The following is a 7,272-nucleotide window of genomic DNA, read 5'->3' as shown; positions in this document are numbered from 1 at the left end:
GGAAGTTCCAGGGCTAGTAAGAGCTTCTGTTTCTGGTCCTTCAATCACTGGCCTGCACACACACACACACACACACACACACACACAACGTTACTACAGTCATACAAAAATAACAGTCAAATCAAATTAATATGAAGTCACCTTATTCTAGCTTTTTAAAGCTGGGATCTCTAAGTGTCTGTCTGCCTGTCCTGTGTGTTACCTCTTATGTCATTCTGAGCTTGGGAGGTACGAGTTTGGATATGGCTTGTCCCCACCAAAATTTGTGCTGAGGCTTGCTCCCAGCATAGTGGTGCTGAAAGGTGGGGAGGCATTTAAGAGACCGCAAGGAATCTGCCATCATGAATAAATCAATGTTTTTCTCCTGGAGCGGGTTAGTGGCCATAAGAGTCCACCTCCCCTGCTTTTCAAGTACTTACCACAACTCCCTGCCCGCCATCTATGAGAAGCATGAAGCCCTCACCAAAAGATGGTAGATGCTGGCACCTAATCTTGAACTTTCCAGCCTTCTGACCACAGAGCAAATTAATGCCCCCTCTCTCTCTATCTCCCCTCTCTCTCCCTCCCTCCCTCCCTCCCTTCCTCCCTCCTTCCCTCCCTTTCTCCCTCCCTTCCTTCCTCCCTTTCTTTGTTTTTAGGTGTGTATGTGTGTGTATGGGGGGGGGGGTCTCACTATGAAGCCCTGGCTGGCCTAGAACTCATGTAGATCAGAACTATCTAGATCAGGCTGTCTTGAACTCACAGAGATCCACTTGCCTCTGCCTCCCCATGTGTTGGCATTAAAGGCATGCCCTACCACACATGGAGACTGCTTCTTGCTTTAGTGTGTTTTGAGTTAGGGTCTTGTATAGCTCAGGTTGGCCTGACACTCACAGCAACTCTCCTACCTCAGCCTTCTGAGTGCAGGAAATATAGCTATGCATCCTCACATTCAGCTTTAAACATCTTTATAACTCATTCAATTCAGGCATTCTATAACAGAAAGAACTCAGACAGAGGGTACCCTGGCCACCGAACACCAGCTTAGGTCCATGCTGGTGAAATTCTAGATCCACAGAGTACAATCCCCTGCCTTCTCATCCCTGTGTCTGTTGCATCTCCCCCTACAGAACAAAGAAGCCAAAGGCTTCCTCTGTTCCAGGTGCCTAGGAAATTTTTCATAGTGGTATGAATGGAAAGAAACAGTAGGAAAAGATGTTAAGTATGGAAAATCAAAATCCACTAAGGCAAGCCAAGCATGCTGGGCAAGTGAGGCAGCCTATCCAAAAAGTATCACATATCCTCAGGACTTGGCACTGGCCAGGCCTCTCTCTGGTTCCTCTTCTCCCTGGGAGCTGACCTCCATTCAGCAGACCTACTTAGAGAGCAGGGTCAGTGTTTCACAGTGGAGGCCCATCACATCCTCTCTTGATGTCAAAGGCATCCACTGAGATGCCCCTGACTCTCCTCGGTGCCTTCATTTGTCCAACTTTACACCAACCTAGTCTGGAAAGCTCCCGGTCTTCCTTTTCCATGGAGGAGGTTCTGACACTATGAGGTAACCTGCAAAGATACACGTGTACAGGAACACATGGCCCATGGCAGTCACAGGCCTCCATAGCCAACTCTAAAAGGCTCAGAAGGAAGAGATCAGTCCTGGACAAAGTGCTGACAGAAATTACATTTTCTCTTGAGAGTGACCATTGCTGACAATTTGACCTTTGGGTACTTTCCCCCCTATTTCCTAGGAATTTGGGGAGGTACACACTCTGTATTCTCTGACCAAAATATTCCAAATGAAATCTAAAATGGTTCTGACCACTAAACCTGAAACTGTCCTTTCTCATTATCATTTACAAAAGAGATGGTAACACACCAGCTTAAGCCTGTGCCACAGCCCCAGGCTCCCACTGACGCATGGCAAATGCTCATCAAAATCCATGAGTTCTGGGCACATTGTGTCCACACCCATTGATATTACCATCAGATCCTCCCATGTCCCTGTCCACTCACATCCTGGTGGTCCCTTAGCCTCTGTCCTCAACCTGAAACATCTGAGCTCCTCACCTGGCCTCCTTGATGTACCTGCTCCCGTCCAGGAACATCTTCCAGGACAGAAGCTCTCTAAGAACGGCTCACCCTTCCTCTCACCATTTCCTTGCCTTGTGAATGGCTCATTTCACTTAACGATGTCTTCAAGGTTCACCCATGTCACAACGTGCATGGTCTATAAGGTTTATAGAATGATCTAGGTAGCTATTTTTTTCAGCTTTAGGTGAGTGGGTTTATCAGATACATAGCAAGAAAAAGTAAATGCTAAAGAGCGAGTAGCAGACAGACCCAGCAGACAGCAAACCATCATCAAACGGGGCACACAACATGCAGCAGAAACTGGAGTAGCACACTTGAGAGAGCAAACAAAAGATGCCGCCATCAAATCGAGGGCTTACGGACATGCAGCAGAAAGAGACTGCAGAAGGCCCTTGGAGTCAGCTGGCTGGACTTCCCGACCAAGCTTCCCAGGCCAGGCAGGGTGTCTCTTGGAGAAGAAGGATTCCATGTAAAAAAGCAAATTGAAGGATATAGATAATAGCATCAGATCAGGCACTTAAAACCATCCTGCAGAAACTAGCAGGGGACTCAGGGTTAGTCAGATGGAGTTCCCAAAGGAGAGGGTCCCTGGTAGAGGCTTCTCTGGTCCCTCCGTGGAGAGGCCTCTGGCTTCCCATTTCCTGTTCAGAATTATTACAAAAACAGCAGTCACCTCTATTGAAAACAGTTTACCTTCTAGCTGTTCTAAATAATATTTTTTAAATATTTTTTTTACTTTATGAAAGTTTTGCACATTTATACAATATATATAGATCATATCTCCCTCCAACTTTTCCTTAGTGCGCCCCCACCCTACCCCGCTCCCAAATTTATGTCCTTTTTTTTTTATTTTACTTTTATTGCTGTTAATAACCCCATATCTAAATTAGGGCTGCCCGAATGTACATGGGAGTGTGGCCATCCACTGGGCATGAGTAATCTACCAGTGGTCATGTCCCCCAAAGAGAGTGACTCCCCCTTCCTCAGCAGTGCTCAGCTGCCAACAGCTCCTCCAACAGGCATAGGACCTCTGAGGACCTCCTCCATCCATACTGGAATTTTGACTGGCTTGATCTCATATAGGTCTCGTTCAGGAAACTACGCCCTCTTTGGGTTGGTGAGTACAACAGCTATGTCGTATCTAGAAGTCAACGCGTCATAGCTCTCTGTCCTACATACCAGCTCTTAAGTTCTTCCCATGACCTCTACCATGAAGTTCCTGAGCCTTGGATGTTGGGAAGTTGATAGACCCAGCATAGATCCACAGCTGAGCACTCGGAGTTCCTTATGCACGGCACTTTGGCCTGTTATAAGTCAACCATATGATGCTTCAATGCCCGTTACTACCTGCTGATTTCCTTTCTCCTTGTTATGGAGTTAAAAGGTCAGCCTGACCCAGGACAAGGAGTTTTGAAAGATACAAGAGATGGTCTCCTTGCTCAGAGCCTGCTTTCAAGATCTTACAAAGCACATGACAGCTTACCAATGCAATGTGCATTACAGAGTGTCCTGCTAGTTTAGTGTAGACTTGACACAAGTTAGAGTCAGCTGAAAGGAGGGAACCTCAAATGAGAAAAGGCCTCCATTGTATCCAGCTGTAAGGTATTTTTCTTAATTAGTGAGGGATGGGGGAGGGCCCAGCCCATGTGGGCTGTGCCATCCCTGGCCTGGTGGTCCTGGGTACTATAAGGAAGCAGGCTGAGAAAACCTGGAAAAGAAAGCCAGTAAGCAGCACCCCTCCATGGCCTCTGCATCAGCTTCTGCCTTCAGGTTCCTGCCCCCACTTCCTTCAGTGATGAACAGGGGTGTGGAAGTGTAAGCCAAATAAACCCTTTCCTCCCTGAGTTGCTTTGGTCACGGTGTTTCATCACAGTGATAGAACCCCTAACAGTATCTTGGAATTTCCTGCCTCCTTGAGACTGGGTAAGTGTTGTTATACATCTACTCCACTTTTGCTTGTGCATTCTATGTCAATGGGCATTTGGTTTGCTTACATATTAGCAGCTTTGAACAAGCCATGAACATAGGTGAGCAAATACCATTTTGAGGCCCTGTTCTTTCTTATTCTTGTTATATATGTATTGAACAATTATGCATATATCATCTTTTTCTATATTTACAGTTTTGAGGAACTGAATGTTTTCTGCCACATTATCCTTGATATTCCCATAAACAATACACAGGTTTCCTATTTGTCTTAGGATTTTGTTTCAATAGTAGGGTTTCATGTAGCCGAGGCTGGCCTTGAACTCCTGACTCACCTACCTCCACCTCCCAAACTCAGGTCTGGGTCACCACACCAGGTATAAATTCCAATTTTCTCTCATATCCAGTAACTGTTCATTTTTTCTGGTTTCATCGCTGCTGTTTTTGTTTTTGCCAGTAGCTATTCTTTTGAGGCACAAGTGACATCTCACTTCGGGTTTAATTTGCCTTTCCCTGATGATTAGTGTATCTCTGTGAACTTCTTGGCCATATAGGGACCTTCTCTGGAGAAATGTCTTCTCAAATCTGTTGCCCACTTTTCATGTGGGTGAATGCATGTGCGTTCACATGTGTAGCGATACACATGAGGGACACATGTGTGGGCACGTGGAGGCCAGGCATTGATATCAGGAGTCTTCCTTGATCTTTCTATACTTGATTTACTGACACGAGATTTTTCACTGAAACCAAAGCCGAAACTCAGGCGGTCTAGCTCTCTAGCTTTCCCCTGGGGCTCCTGCCTCTGCCTCTCCAGCCCTGGGATTACAGGTGGGACCCCTGGGCTGTGGGGTTTCTGTGGGTGCTGGGACTCTGAACTCCAGTCCTCAGGGTTGCAGGCCAGTGCTCTGTCTGGTGAATCATCATCTTTTGACTACGTTAAAGGATACTGTGGTGTTTTACAGTTTTAGATTCCCATCCCTAACCAGACACATTGACCCACACTGTGTTCTCCTTTCACGGTCCATCCCCTGTGGACAGTGTCCGTGAAGCGCCATGGTTTTCAGTTTCACGATGTTTTCTCTGTGGGTTTTCTTCCTTTCTTTCCTATACTTTTGGTATCACATTGGGGAAATACTTGCCAAAGCCAATGTTGTCATTTTTTTTTTAACTCTGTTTTTTTTTTTTTTTTCAAAAGTTGTATTGTAACTGGGCATGATGATGCAGAGGCAGGGAGATCTCTGAGTTCGAGGTCAGTCTGGTCTAGACAGTGAGTTCTAGGCCGATCAAGGCTACACAATAAGGACTTGTCTCAAAATAAAACAAAACAAAACAAAATGCCTAGTGATTCAGGCCTTTGAAGCATTTTTTTTGCATCTGAATTTTCAACATTAGTAATAATGTTATGTATTCAAACTCTGTCCTTCCCTCTGTCCTTTCCCCGTGGGACATTCTTAGCACCCACCATGTGTCATGTGACCACGTGTACATGGGTTTCCTTCTGGGCTCTATTCTGACCCATTAGTCTGCACGTCGGTTTTTATGTCAGGATCACACTATTCTGATGACTTTGTGCTGAGTTTTGAAGTCAGCCTTTGTTCTGCCTTTTCCAGATGACCTACTAGACATCCCTTGAGAATCCAGATGAATTATTACAAGATGAATTTTTTTCAGCTTAGTCCTTTGCCTTTGCTGTTAAGTACTGTGTAGGGGTCTTGTACTCCTTTCATTTTCAGTTTTTGGTTTTGGTTGTTTGTTTTGGTTTTGCACTAAGTATTGGACTCAGACCTCACACATGTGCTCTAACACTGAGATATACCCCTAGCTCTCTTACTCTAAATTTCATGAAAATTAGGCTACTGAGGCTGGCCTTGAACTCATCTGCAGCCCAAACAGGCTTTCATTCTACAGTTCTGTCTCGGCCCTCCTCAGTAACTTGTGCCACCAGGCAGAGCTGGCCTTCTTCCCCTTCCTCCCGGGAGTCAAGCCATTCAAAATCCACCTCCATTCCTGCCTCCACATTATTTCCACTCACTCTGAGCTCTGGCTCCACTGTTTCCTGTACCCTTTCTTTCTTTTCCCCTAGACAGATTTCTCTGAGTAGCCCTGGCCATCTTGGAACTCACTCTATAGACCTGACAGACTCAGTCAGAGATCCACCTGGGAGTGCTGGGATCACAGGTGGGACTCCCCCAGCTACCTTATTAGGTGATGACAATGGAACTCAAGGTTCAGTGGGTGTTAAGTGGGCAAGCATTCTATCAACTCCTCCAACACAGAGAGACCAAGACCCAGAGTCCTTTCCCACTGTCTCGTCTCAAAAATGGAGAGCTGGGTCTCAGAATTGGTGACCCCTGACCATGGCTGTAGCTTCTATTTTGTTGGTATGTGAGTGATGCTATGATGTCTTGTTCATATATGGTCACAACCCGGTGGCACGCAAAAGAAGAAAAGACAAATTGACATACAGACAGGAAAACTTGGGCTGGTGAACTGGGCCCTCTGCTGGAGAAATCGCAGCATGCCGGACTCTGTGTGATCGCTGTAGAGTTGGATGGAGAGGTGGGATCTTGCTTACATATGAACAGGGGTGGGGTTTATGGTAAACAGCTGGATCGAGGGGCAAGTTTAGCTAATCTCAGTAGGAGCAGCCTCTGTAGGGGGGCAAGCTCTAGGATGTAAATATCCATAAAGTTGGGGAAGGGTGCTGTTCTGGACATTTTCTGTGCATAATAACAAATCCACACTTGAACCAGAGAAAGGCTTTGCCATTTCCCTCTGAGCCTCACCCTGGGGATGAGAGTAAGGGGGCTTTGACATTCCTCCGTGGGTTTGAAGCTCTGGGGTCCTTGACATGGCCCATGCCTGCCCTCTACAGAATGCCTTACGATTAATAATACCTTGGTTTCAATGAAATGTGGGGCATGTTTGCTATGTGAGCATGTCTCCATCATCTGTAAATCCCAGTACAGCAGGGGCCAGGGCCTTAAATCAAAATGGAAGACGTTATCTAGCTCTGGGCCTTGGTGCTCACCAGGTATTTTGATGAATTGCTAGGAAACAATTGATGTTAATCCATTTTGAATTATAAACCAGTGAATACACTATGCTTCCTGAACCAGCACTTAGACACACCACAGAACAATAGCTATGCTAGATAACATCTCAGTGCTCCCTGGGCCAGTGCTCCCTGGGCCTGTGCTCCCTGGGTCAGTGCTCCCTGGGCCTGTGCTCCCTGGGCCTGTGCTCCCTGGGCCAGTGCTCCCTGGGCCAGTGCTC

This window comes from Mastomys coucha, unplaced genomic scaffold, assembly GCF_008632895.1.
Source record: "Mastomys coucha isolate ucsf_1 unplaced genomic scaffold, UCSF_Mcou_1 pScaffold9, whole genome shotgun sequence".
Lineage (NCBI taxonomy): Eukaryota > Metazoa > Chordata > Mammalia > Rodentia > Muridae > Mastomys > Mastomys coucha.
This window is presented reverse-complemented; position numbering follows the sequence as displayed.